Here is a 13,202-nt window from a genome sequence, read left to right on the forward strand (position 1 = left end):
ACAACCACAACAAGCTAGAAAGCAGATGATGGGCCAGCGACAACTGGGAGCAGAACCTAAAAAAAAAAAGCCACAACTCCCAAGGTGAGAAGCACCTGAATGATCCCACAGAATCTTCAAATGGCCTGGGAATTTGAAGCCCCAGAAACCCCTACAAGAAGAAGAGGTGAGAGAGGGAAGTGCTAAAAATATAGAGGATTATTTAAAAGCTATTTAATAAGCAGTAAGACCCCACCACCAGCACCACCATACTCCTTCCCCAATACAGAGCCACTGGGTGACTGTCCCTTTACCACCCTGCAAAAAACAGGGATTTCCCTACAGTAGATAAATGGAACATCTTGAGACTGGCACAGTGGGCTTCATGGAAGATGGCAAGGGGGTGGGAGGGAGCAGCAGGCAGGTGCTACATCCCAAACAAGGAAAGCATGCATGGATGTTGAGATCCCAAACCCCTTCTCAACTTGCTCCTGGAACATGGAGCCAGGCTTCCACATCTTGGCAGGAGACACAAGTGTCTTTTCTGGCGACTCTGACCTGGCCAAGAAAGATATAAAGATACCAACACTAGGAGTTCCCAACAAATGGCCCATCTAGGTCACCACACAAAGAAGCTCCATCAACAAGACCATTCAGTGCTGTAGTTCCCCATCCTCCATTGAGAGCAGACAACACAAAATTACCAGACACCCAAGACAAGCCTCTAACATGGAAGAGAGAGAGCAAAACACACAGAAAAAAGCAACCAAGAGGGAACAGACTATGCAGAAGAAAATTTCAGACCAAAAAATGCTCATTAATATACCCTCAGAGACAAGATAGTGTATCTTCAAAATAAGAACAGGATATTATTGGGAAACAAAAAATTACAAACACAATAGGTGACATACAAAATTCAACAGATCCATCCCCAACCCACCCAGCAGAGTCTGGCCCATGGCAGGTGCTCGCTCATAAATACCTGTTGAATGGATAAATGAGGTAGTGATTCTCAAACTTTAATGCACATACAGATCACCTGGGGATATTGTTAAACTGCAGATACAGATTCCATGGATATGGGGTAGGGCCTAAGATTCTCCATTTCTAACAAGCTGCCAAGTGACACGTGTTTTGGTCCAGTAGACCGCACTCTGAGAAGCAAGGGTCTTCAATAAACTCTGGAGGTGCTCTTTGCCCTGGCTATGCATTAAAATCACCTTGGAGTTAGGAAAGTGTCAATGTGTAGACCCCACCCACTGAGATTCTAATCAACTTGACCTAGGTGAGACTGAGGTGTCATTTTTTTTTTTTTTTTGAGAGAGAGAGAGAGAGAGAGAGAGAGAAAGAGAGAGAGGGGCAGCGCACAAGTAAGCCGGGGAGGGGCAGAAGGAGAGGGAGGGAGAGAATCTTAAGCAGGCTCCACACTCAGCATGTGGAGCCTAATCCGGAGCTCAATTTCACAACAGTCAGATCATGACCTGAGCTGAAATCAAGAGTCAGATACTTAAATGACTGATTGTGCCACCCAGGCATCCCTGAGGCATATCTTTTTTTTTTTTTAATTTATTTTAAGTTTATTTATTTTGAGAGACAGAGAGAACAGAGGAGGGGCAGAGAGAGAGGGAGAGAGAGAATCCCAGGCAGGCTCTGTGCTGTCAACGTGGAGCCTGATGTGGGGCTTGAACTCATGAACAGTGAGATCATGACCTGAGCTGAAACCAAGAAGTGGATGCTTAACCAAATGAGCCCCCTGAGACATCGTAGTTTGAAGCCTCTTCAGATGAATCCAGACTGGGGTTGAATACCATTGCTCTGTAGAAAGCTTGTAATTGTGCCAATTCGTTTGGCCTGGCCAGAACAGTCCTGTTCTCAGATGTTCTCTCCCATTATTGACACTGACCACTCTCTCAAAGGCCCTTCTCATCATAACCATGAGCATCAGTTTATGGGACTACTTATTATACTGATAGTGATTCTCAATTCTGAGTCCCATTAATATGGATGAAAAAAATCATTCTACTGAATTCTCAATAAATTCATTCTGAGAGTGCTTTCCTTATTAAATTCTCACACTTATCTTAATCTAATTTTTTGTTACCCTTGACCTTGAAACTTTATCAGGTTAATAAGCCCTTTGGGGAAGGAGGTTTTGTTTTTGTTTTTGTTTTTTAGTGAAATGTGGATAATTCCCTAATCAAAAATCCTAACCCATTCTCCCAAGGTTTCTATTACTAAAGTTGAATTTAGTAGTTTTGTGTCTACCTCATCCATGTCACACATGGGAGAAAATAGTATCAACAGACATTTACTGCTATCATAGTTGCTAAAACTACAATAGAAGGGATGGAAGATAAAGTTCAGATCTTCTGCAACAGAGAACAAAAGACACAAAGATGGCAAACAGGAGAGAAAAAAAAAAAAAAAAAGAAAACCAGATGATCAGTATAAGAAGGTCCAATATCTAAACAAAAGGAGCTCAGAGAGACAGAGAGAGAGAGAGAGAGAGAGAGAGAGAGAGAGAGATAACCAAAATAATACAAGAAAACTTCCCAGACTTGAAGTACAAGTTTCCAAACTAAAAGGGTTCACTGAGCATACAGCACAAGTTGAAAACAGACCCATACTAAGCTACTTAATTAGGAAATCATTACAAAACACAATACTGGAGATAAAGAGAAGATCCTACACACTTTGGGGCAAGGGAGAGGGTCCCACACAGGATTTGGAGTGACCTTAGACTTCAGTGTTAATTCTAGAATCTAAAAGCAATATCCTCAAGATGTGAAGGAAAGCAATTTCCAACCTAGATCTTTATATTCAGCTGAGTGAATAGCAAGGCTGGCAAGGTCTCCAAATAATCTCCCACCCATACACCCTCCTCCTTCAGGAAGCTACTAAAGGACAGACTCTACCAAAACTAGAGAGTAAACCAACAAAGGAGAAGACATGGGATGCAGGAGATCCAACACAGAAGAGCAGTGAAGGAGATGCCCAGATGCTGAAAGGAGGTTCCAAGAGGATGGCTAAGCACCTGTGATAGACACCAACCAGACCATGTTGCTTCAGGGCACAAGGCTCTGAAAGAGACTTCTTCAGAAAGATAAATTTGATAGAATATCTGATGGAACTGACATCTTGAGAAACTTAGACAGCTACTGGAATTTGGCTAATTGAAAGGTGCACAGAAAACTAAGCAAACAAAAGCAACTCCAGGAAGAACAAAAAGTTGTGCAGGAAAGGAAAAGTCATCACAATTTACTATACCGTAACAATAAACACAGACAGTAGAGTGAAGAGACTGAAGGATGGGAAGTGTAGAAGGGTAGCAATGGGGGAATTAAATTCAAATTCTCATCTTTGGCCAAGATGGAATAATAAGGATCAGATTTGCTCTCCTGACTGCAACAACAAAAAATTGGACAAAATATACAAAATGGTTTTGAAAATACCAGATATCAGGGAACTAAAGACAGTGATACCTGTGAGTCAGGAAATAAAAGATGTCAGCCCTATGGTTGAGTTTCCAGGCTACAGCACAGAGAAGGGAAACTGTCAGACCCCAAAAGACTCCAGGAGTTGAGGAGATGGAGCTTAGAGTTTGGGGAGTCTTAGGGGGCCGGAGTTCACAGAACAGAGCAGCAAAGAAGAGAGAGTACCACAGAAGTCTATAAAGGGTTCCCCTCAAGTATTTAGCTGAGCACTAATCATCTATGTGAATGTGTAGAAACTACCCAAGGGTAGGGAAAATAACCACCCAAAAGGATTAGAAGTAACAATGCCTGGTGCTCCCAAGGCTGGGAAAAGTGCCTGTTCCCACCAGCCAAACTGGAAAAGGTAGGCACTGGGTACAATTCACAGATGGGTCTTGCCTCAGCAGGAAAATTAGTAGCCTTAGATTGAACATGGCTCTGGTCCTAACAACTCTTAAAAACAAGACCCAAGATAATCAAACTGTTTCCAAGTCACTGCATCCTAGAATAAAGCTCAAGAATAGTTATAAGAATACAAAAGTATCCAGCAACCAACCAGGTAAAATTAACATTGTCTGGCATCCAATAAAAAATTATCAGGCATGCCACAAGCCAGGAACTAGGACCTATAATAAGGAGATAAAGCAATTAATCAAAACCAACTCAGAACTAACACAAATGGCAGAATTAGCAAGGACATTAAAATAATTAAACATTAAAACAGTTTTAAAACTATTATTACTATAAAACTATATAGCTATTAAAAATATTTTTTTAAGGGGCACCTGGATGGCTCAGTCAGTTGGGCATCCAACTTCAGCTCAAGTCATGATCTCAAAGCTTGTGAGTTTGAGCCCTGCATCAGGCTCTGTGCTGACAGCTCAGAGCCTGGAGGCTGCTTCAGATTCTGTGCCTCTCTCTCTCTCTGCCCCTCCCCACTTGCACTCTCTCTCTCTCTCTCTCTCAAAAATAAATAAAGATTTTTAAAATTTTAAACATATATTTTTAAAAAGAATAGAACTGAACTTTTAGGATAAAAACTACATTGCATGAGATGAAAAAAATAAACTGAATGCAATTAAAGGTGATTAGATACTGCAGAAGAAAAACCTAGTGAACCTGAAGACACAGTAATAGAAATGATCTGAAATTAACTCCAGAGAAGAAAAAAAAATATTTTTTAAATAAACAAAGCATCTGCTCCTGAAACAATATTGCACTGTATGTTAACTAAATAGAATTTAAATAAAAATTTAAAAAGAGAAAAAAAAATTTTTTTTAAATAGGGGGGACACCTGGGTGGCTCAATCAGTTAAACATCTGACTTCAGCTCAGGTCATGAATTTATGGATCATAGGTTCGAGCCCCATGTCAGGCTCTGTGCTGACAGCTCAGAGCCTAGAGCCAACTTCGGATTCTGTGTCTACCTCTCTCTCTGCCCCTCCCCTGCTCATTCTCTCTCTCTCAAAATAAATATTAAATTTTAAAAAATTTAAAAGAGAAAAAATAAATGAACAAAGCGGCTGTGAGCAGTGGGACAATTTCAAGTGGCCTAACATTTGTATTGTTGGAGTTCCCTGAGGAAAGGAGAGCTGGAAACAGAAAAAAATATTTGAAGAAATAATGGCCTAAATATTTCCACATTTGATTAAGATTATAAGCCCACAGATTCAAAAAGTTCAATGAACTCCAAGCACAAGACACATGAAGAAAACTATACCAACATACCTCATAATCAAATTGCTCAAAATCAGTGATAAAGAGAAAATCTTAAAATGTAGCTGGGGAGGGTGAGGAAGACATGTTATAGACAGGGAGCAAAGATACAGATGACAGCAGAGGGGGCGCCTGGCTGGCTCAGCTGGGAAAGCATGCAACTTTTGATCTCGGGTGGTGAGTTTGAGCCCCATGAAGGGCACACAGAGCTTACTTAAAAAAAAAAAAAAAATGACAACAGATTTCCTGCAGAAATGAAAATGAGAAGACAGTGGCACAACATCATTAAAGTACTGAAAGAATAAACTAATGAAATGGAATTCTAGTCCAATGAAAATATCTTTTTAAAATAAAAGCTAAATAAACTTAAGCATACAAAAGCTGAAAGAATTCATCACCAACCTGCACTACCATAAATGTCAAAAGAAGTCCTTCAGACAGAAGGAAAATAATACCATATAGAAATATGGATCTATGCAAAGAATGAAGCACTGGAAATAGCAACTACAGGGGTAGACACTTAAGACATTTTTATTATGTACATTACTTTAAAAAATAAATTGTTTAAACACAAATAATACCAAATAGTGTGGTTTACAACGTGTGTAAGAATAATTTCTGAATAATAGCGTAAGAGGAGAGAAATAAAAATATAAGTTTTTATACTATTATCACTTGAAGGCAGACTGTGATTAAAGATGTGTATTATGAATCCTGGGGCACCTGGGTGGCTCAGTCAGTTAGGCTTCTGACTTCAGGTTATGTCATGATCTCACGGTTTGTGACTTCAAGCCCCACATCGGGCTGTCTGCTGTCAGCACAGAGCCTGCTTTGGATCCTCTGTACCCCCCTTTCTCTGCCCCTCCCCTGCTCACTCTGTCAAAAATAAACATTTAAAAAATTATTTAAAATAAAGATGTATATATTATGAATCCCATAGCCAGTACAAGGAAAGAAAACTATCCTCATAAACACAGATGCAAAATTCTTAACAAATTCTCTAGCAAACAGAATTCAACAATACATATAAAGAATAACACACCATGACCAAGTGGAGTTCGTCTAAGGAACGCAAGGTTGGTTTAACATTTGAAAATCAGGGGTGCCTGGTGGCTCAGTTGGTTAAGTGACTGACTTCAGCTCAGGTCATGATCTCAGGGTGCATGAATTCGAACCCTACATCAAGCTCACTGCTGCCAGTGCAGAGCCTGCTTTAAATCCTCTGCCCTGCCCCCTCTCTGCCCCTCCCCTGCTCATTCTCTCTTTCTCTCTCTCAAATATAAGCATTTAAAAAACAAACAAAAATTTGAAAATCAATGTAATTCAACATATTAACAAACAAAAACAAAAAAATCCCATAGTCACAGAAAAAACATTTTTTGTTTGTTTGTTTATTTATTTTTTTATTTTAACGTTTATTTATTTTTGAGACAGAGAGAGACAGAGCATGAACGGGGGAGGGTCAGAGAGAGGGAGACACAGAATCTGAAACAGGCTCCAGGCTCTGAGCTGTCAGCACAGAGCCTGACGCGGGGCTCGAACTCACGGACCGCGAGATCATGACCTGAGCCAAAGTCGGCCGCTTAACCGACTGAGCCACCCAGGCGCCCCCAGAAAAAACATTTGACAAAGTCCGACATCCATTCCTATTAAAAATCTCAGGACCTTCTGGGTGGCTCAGTGGGTTAAGCATCCAACTTCGGCTCAGGTCATGATCTCGCGGTCTGTGAGTTCGAGCCCCTTGTCAGGCCTATGCTGACAGCTCAAAGCCTGTAGCCTTCTTCTGATTTTGTGTCTCCCTCTCTCTGCCCCTCCCCTGCTCGTGCTCTCAACCCTCTCTCTCAAATAAACGTTAAAAAAAATTTTTTTAATAAAAAATTTAAAAATCTCAGTAAAATAGGAACAGAGGGAGTTTCTTCAACTTAATAAAGATCATATATGAAAAACCTACAGCTAATATCATGCATAATGGTGAAAAGACTGAAGGAGCAAGTAATCCCTCTTCTACTGAACTTTATACCAGAAGATATAGCCAGTGCAATTAGACAAGAAAAACAAGTAATTATCAGGCATAAAGATCAGAAAGAAAGAAGTAAAACTGTCTTTATTAACAAATGACATGACAGTCTATGTATAAAATCCAATGGAAGCTACAAAAAGCTACTAGAATACATTTATCAAGGTGGTACGATTCAAGATTAATATACAAAAATCAATTAGGTTTACATATATATATATATATATATACACACACACACTAACAACAATAGGAAATAGAAATTTAAAAACAATACCATTTTATAGCAGCATTATTGACGACAGCCAAAAGGTGGGAAACAACCACCAGATGAATAAACAAAATGTAGCACATTCATACAATGGGTTATTACTTAGCCTTAAAAAAGAAGTAAATTCTAACACATGCCGCAACATGGACGAACTCCAAATACATTATGTATGGTAAGTGAAAAAAGCCATTCACCAAGGGACAAATACTGCATGATTCTACTCCTATGAGGTATTTAGAATAGCCAAATTCATATAAAGTAGAATGTGGTTCCAAGGACTCGGGTGGAGAGGGTATGGAGAGCTATTGTTTAATAGGTACAGAGTTTTAATTTTGCAAGATTAAAAAGTTCTGGAGATGGATGGTGGTGATAGTTGCAATGTAAATGTACCTAACACTACTGAACCATACCCTGAAAGATGGTTAAGATGGTAAATTTTATGTTATATATATTTTACCAAAATTAAGATAAAAAAGTAAGAAAGCCAAATACCATTTACATAGCATCAAAAAAAAAATGCATAATACTTAAGTATATATCTGACAAAACACATGAAAAATCTGTATACTTAAACTAGAGAACACTGGTGAAATTCTTAAAAGTCCATATACAGACATATATATTGTTTATGGGTCAGAAGGTTTATTATTGCTAAGATAATGGACATTTCCCCCAAAATGATCTACAGACTCAATGCAATCCCAATCAAAATCCCAGGAGCCTTCCTTATAGAAATTATCCCCAAATTGATTCTAAAATGCATGTGGAAGTGCAAAGAAGCTGGAATAACTAAAGCAATTTTGAAAAGAACAAGGTTCAAGGTTTTACCCTGATTTCAAGACTTACTATAAATCTACAATAATCAAGATAGTGTGGTATTAGGATAAAGATAGACAAAATGACCAATGAAGCAAGAGAGCCCAGATTGTATCTACACATATACAGACAATTGATTTTTTTACAAAGGTGCAAAGGCAATTCCATGGAAGGACACGTTTTTTCAACAAATGGTGCTGGAATAGTTGGATCTCCACAAGCAAAAAAGATGAACTTCAATTCATTCCTTGCACCATACACAAGAATTAACCCAAAATGGATCATTAAACCTAAATGTAAAACCTAAATGTAAAACCTAAAAATCATTTCTAGAAGGGGGAAGGCGGTAGAGCATGAGACTCTTGATCTCAGGGTTGTGAGTGCGCACCCCACATTGCACACAGAGATTACTTAAAAATAAAATTGTTTTAAGAATAAATAAATAAAATGTCTAGAAGAAAAATAGGAGAAAACCATTGTGCTTTGGGTTAGGCAAAGATTTCTTAGACGTGACACCAAAAGCATAAACCACAAAAAAAAGAGGTTGTTAAACTGGAGTTCATTAAAATTTTAAATTTCTGCTCATCAAAAAAGGCACCGTAAGGAAAATTAAAATGTAAGCCAAAGATGGAAGGAAATATTTGCAAATCAAACATATCCAATCCCAACATATTCAATAAAGGATCTGTATGCAGAATATATAAAGAACTCATAAAACTCAATACAAAAAAAAAACAACTCACAATTAAAAAATGGGTAAACAATTTGAACAGACATATCACCAGATATACAAATGGCAAATAAGTACATGAAAAGATGCTCAGTAACATTAGTCATTAGGGAAATGCAAATTAAAATCAAGGAGATAACCACTGCAGACCTATTCGAAGGTCTAAAATTAAAGAAACTGGGGCACATGGGTGGCTCAGTCGGTTGAGCATCTGATTTCAGCTCAGGTCACAGTCTCAAGGTTCATGAGTTTGAGCCCAGCATCAGGCTTGCTACATTCAGGGCAGAGCCCACTTTGAATCCTCTGTCCGCCTCTCTTTCTCTGCTCCTCCCCGGCTCGCTCTCTGTGTCTGTCTCTCTCTCTCTCAAAAATGAATAAACATTAAAAAAAAATAAAAGCTAAATTAAATTAAAGAGACTGACCATACCAAGTGCTGACAAAGAGGTGGAAGAATTTGAACTTTCATATACAACTAGTAGGTATGTAAAAAAGTTTTTTTAATGTTTATTTTTGAAAGAGAGAGAGAGAGAGTGAGAGAGAGAGAGAGAGAGAGAGAGAGTGTGAGCGGGGTTGGGGCAGAGAGAGAGGGAGACACGTAATCTGAAGCAGGCTCCAAGGTCTGAGCTGTCAGCACAGAGCCCAATGTGGGGCTCCAACTCACTAACTGCGAGATCATGACCTGAGCCGAAGTCAGAAGCTTAACTGACTGAGCCACCCAGGCGCCCTACAACTAGTAGGTATGTAATATAAGACAACCAGTTTGGAAAAAAGTCTGGCAATTTCCTTAAAAGTTAAATGTATACCTACCATATGATTCACAATTCCAGTCCTAAGGATTTACCCAAGAGAAATAAAATAGTGTGTCCATAGAAAAACTTACACAAATGTTCACAGTAGTTTTATTTGTAATAACCAAAAACTAAAAACAACCCATCATCAGGTGAATGGATAAACTGTGGCATATATGTGTAATGGAATGCTACTCAGCAATAAAAAATGAGCTACTGAAGTTTACACAACATGCATGAATCTCAAAATAATTATGCTGAAAAAAAAAAAAAAAGCCAGGCAAAAAAGGATACATGTTGTCTGATTTCATTTCCATAAAATTCCAGGTAACGTGAACTAATGTATGGTGACAGAAAGCAGACCAGTCTGTTGCCTGGGGAAAAGGCATGGCAAAGGAGGGGCGGGAAGAAGGAATTAGGAAGGGGCATAAAGAACTATGGTGGGGGGGTGGTGGTTGGGAATAATAGGTATGTTCATTATCTTGACTGTGGTGGTGGTTTTACAAATATATTCATACGTTAAAACCTACTGTTTTAAATATGTTCCATTCATTGTATATCATTACACCTCAATAAAGCCACTATTAAAAACAAAAAGAATAACCACTTCCTTCTCCAGAATAAAGCACAGGACAGGGGATAATTGTGAATTTAGGGACCAGAGGAAAAGGTCTGGGAGCACAGACACCTCCTCCCCAACATCTGCCAGCAGGGGTCCCGGGAAAGAGGGCACCAAACTGCCAAAGAGGGAACTGAGCCCTCTGGTCTCAGGACAGTGTAAGGAAAACCATGGCCCACTGCACAGAAACTGAAGCCCAGAGACATTATCTTTCCCCAGGAGGTTACACAGGTAGTAGATGGTCTAAACCCAGAACTGTCAAAGTGCTTCTCTTCATCTACCACAAATTCAAAAAAGTTGACCTGAAACAGGATAAAGGTATATGCTTATGTCTATGTGTTTAGAACAGACAAATCTCTCCATTGGCTCCAGAGAGCCAGAACCAGTTTGGACATCCCAGAAGAGCCAGGCACCGTGGACACAGCAGCTGAACTTCCGGTGCATGAGTGTTTGGGGTAGCAGTGTGACAGGCAGGCGTGGGACGAAGCTGACAGTCGGTTTGGGGTTTGCATGAGGAGCAGACTAACCGGCTCCTCCAGCATAGTCCCAGGAGCTGCCTGCCTATGGCTCTGCTGCCCCAGCCACCACCACCACCACTCCCCCTGTCCAGACTAGAGAGGACTATCTCCACCCACTCTGGTTTAGACAAGCGGCTGGGGCCACCTGACTCAGACATAGGACCCAGCTAAGGCAAGCAGCAACTCTGTACCCACCCCAACGTGAGGGCCATAGGAGCAGGAACTTACAAGTGCCAAGTAAGAGGTGAACAACCCTAGGAGGATGAGGCCCATAAACTGGCCAACCAACCCCCTATGGGCCAGGAATGAGTAGGCCTGGCACTTGGGCCACCGGGGAGTCAACAGGAAGCCAAATCTAGTCCCCACCCTGTAAGCCCCACCTCTAGGCTGCGACAGGAGCTGGCCTTGGCTGGTACAGAACCTATGATGCCACAGCTGTCCACCTCCAGGGGGTGGGGCTGAGCTCTGGGCCACAGAGAATGCCCAGAGTCCAGTAGTACAAACACCCTCTCCTCAAAGTGTCCCTTTCAAATTAGAGGCCTAGAGCCCACACCCAGACAGAAGGCCTCACCAATAGTCCTCTGCCCTGCTACCCCTATTCATCCTTGGCTCTGAGCCCTCGATTATTAATCAGCTGTGACAAGAAGGTGTGGCGGGAGCAGGTCAGGCTCGTGCTCAAGTCACTGGCAGCCACACTCACATCACATGGCTAACAGGGTTACTAGATAACGTCCGGTTAATGCAATGCTATCCCTTCCCTTTTTTGGAATCTGTTTTGAGGACCTGAGAAAACCTGTGCTGATTGCACCATCCCAGCCCTGGCACGGAGGCACTCCTATCTCCAGGGGCAGACTGATGGAGGGGTGACTACCTCCTCCGCAACCTCGGCCTAGGGCTACCCCTCTCTGCCTTCTGCCCAGGCCTGGTAGCCTCGCAGTCTCACCTCCAGTCTAGACTCTAAGGAAATGCCCCATCACTCTAGTTGGCATTTTTAGTACTGGGGGGAGGGGTCCTGCCTCGCTGTTGAAATTGCACTGCTTCCTTCCTCCCCAGGTTTAAACACAGCAAAGTGAACAAGAGCAGTTTGGAGACCACCCTCTCCTGAAATAACTGCAGCCCCCTGCTTCAAAACACACCAACTCCCGCTGGGAAGGGAATTGGGTTTCCTTACCTGCTGCCTTCGGCTGCCTCCCTGCAGACACAGTTTCGATGATGTCCAGACTGAGGTGGCAGAAGAGGATCCAGCAGGACACACCGCCCGCCCTGGGGCAGTGGCTTCCAATGCTCCAATCCCCAAACCCCTACATCTTGCGCTCACCACGGCCCTTGAGCGATCCGGGCGCTGGGCAGCCGGCCTGTAGGTTACCACCTCCTCCTCCGCCGGCGCCTCCGGATCCTGTGCCCCTCGGGGGGCCCCTCTCCCTCCTGGGACCCCTTCCCGTCCAGGTATGTCTCCTGGACAGCCCGCACCACCTGTCCTTCTTGCACCCCGGGCAACCAATTTGCTTCTTGCACCCCCAGGCGCCCCTCCCCCTCAGGCCCCTGGGGCCCCACAGGCCTGGCCCTCCCCACCAGCTCGAGTCTCTCGCGGCGTGTCGGTGCCGCTCCCAGGACCACTGCCTCCCGCCTGAGGTGCCCGCAGCTCTCCCAGTGCTGAGCCCCCGGCTCCCCGGAACTTTCGAGCCCCTCCCCGCGCTCCCAGGTACGGTCCCCGAACTCGGAGAGCGGCTCGGGCTGCTGCAGCAGCCTACGTGGGCTCCCCTCCCCCTGTTCCTGCACCCCGGCGCGGGCCTCCCCACGCTCCTGCACTGCGGGGCTGCCTCCCCCCTTCTCCTGGTACTGCTTGCGGGGCCCCAACCCCTCCTCCTGCACCACAGGCCAGCCCGCCGAGCCCGTCCACGGCGGCGGGCGCCTCCAGTCCGCGCCGTCCGGCGGACCCCACACCACCCCCAGGCTGGGCTCGTGGCCACGGCCGCCCCGCTCCTGCACCCCCGGGCCCACCCCGCCCTCCTCCTGCACGGCCGGACCCACGCCCCCCTGCTCCTCCACGCCGAGCTTCAGCCCGCGGAGCAGCTGCGGGCCCCAGCTGAGAACTCCGACCCGCTGCGGCTGCTGCTCCGGCAGCGCCGGACTGAGTCCGCCGCGCTCCTCCTGCGCTCCCCGCTCGGGGCCCCTCGCCGGCACTGCCCAGCGCACTCGCCTGCCCCCAAGAGGCCGCGCGGTCCCACCCCTCCAGATGGTGCTGCCCTCGGCGCCCGCTTACACCGCCCCCTGC

General features: G+C 43.6%; 1 protein-coding gene across 8 annotated transcripts in view; it reads right to left on the bottom strand.

The window, feature by feature from the left end:
- Positions 1–12,453, bottom strand: part of TNK2 (tyrosine kinase non receptor 2) — a 45,564-nt gene extending 33,111 nt beyond the window's left edge. For 6 of the 8 annotated variants that reach the window (XM_042998429.1, XM_042998431.1, XM_042998430.1 and 3 more), the window contains exon 1: positions 12,099–12,176. The gene's annotated coding sequence lies outside the window, so the exon portion shown is untranslated. Of the gene's footprint in view, positions 1–12,098 lie in introns of all 8 variants that reach the window. The other 2 variants (XM_007090936.3, XM_042998434.1) reach the window with 1 other exon arrangement.
- Positions 12,454–13,202: the final 749 nt, after the last annotated feature.

Source organism: Panthera tigris, chromosome C2 (assembly GCF_018350195.1).
Source record: "Panthera tigris isolate Pti1 chromosome C2, P.tigris_Pti1_mat1.1, whole genome shotgun sequence".
Taxonomy (NCBI): Eukaryota; Metazoa; Chordata; class Mammalia; order Carnivora; family Felidae; genus Panthera; species Panthera tigris.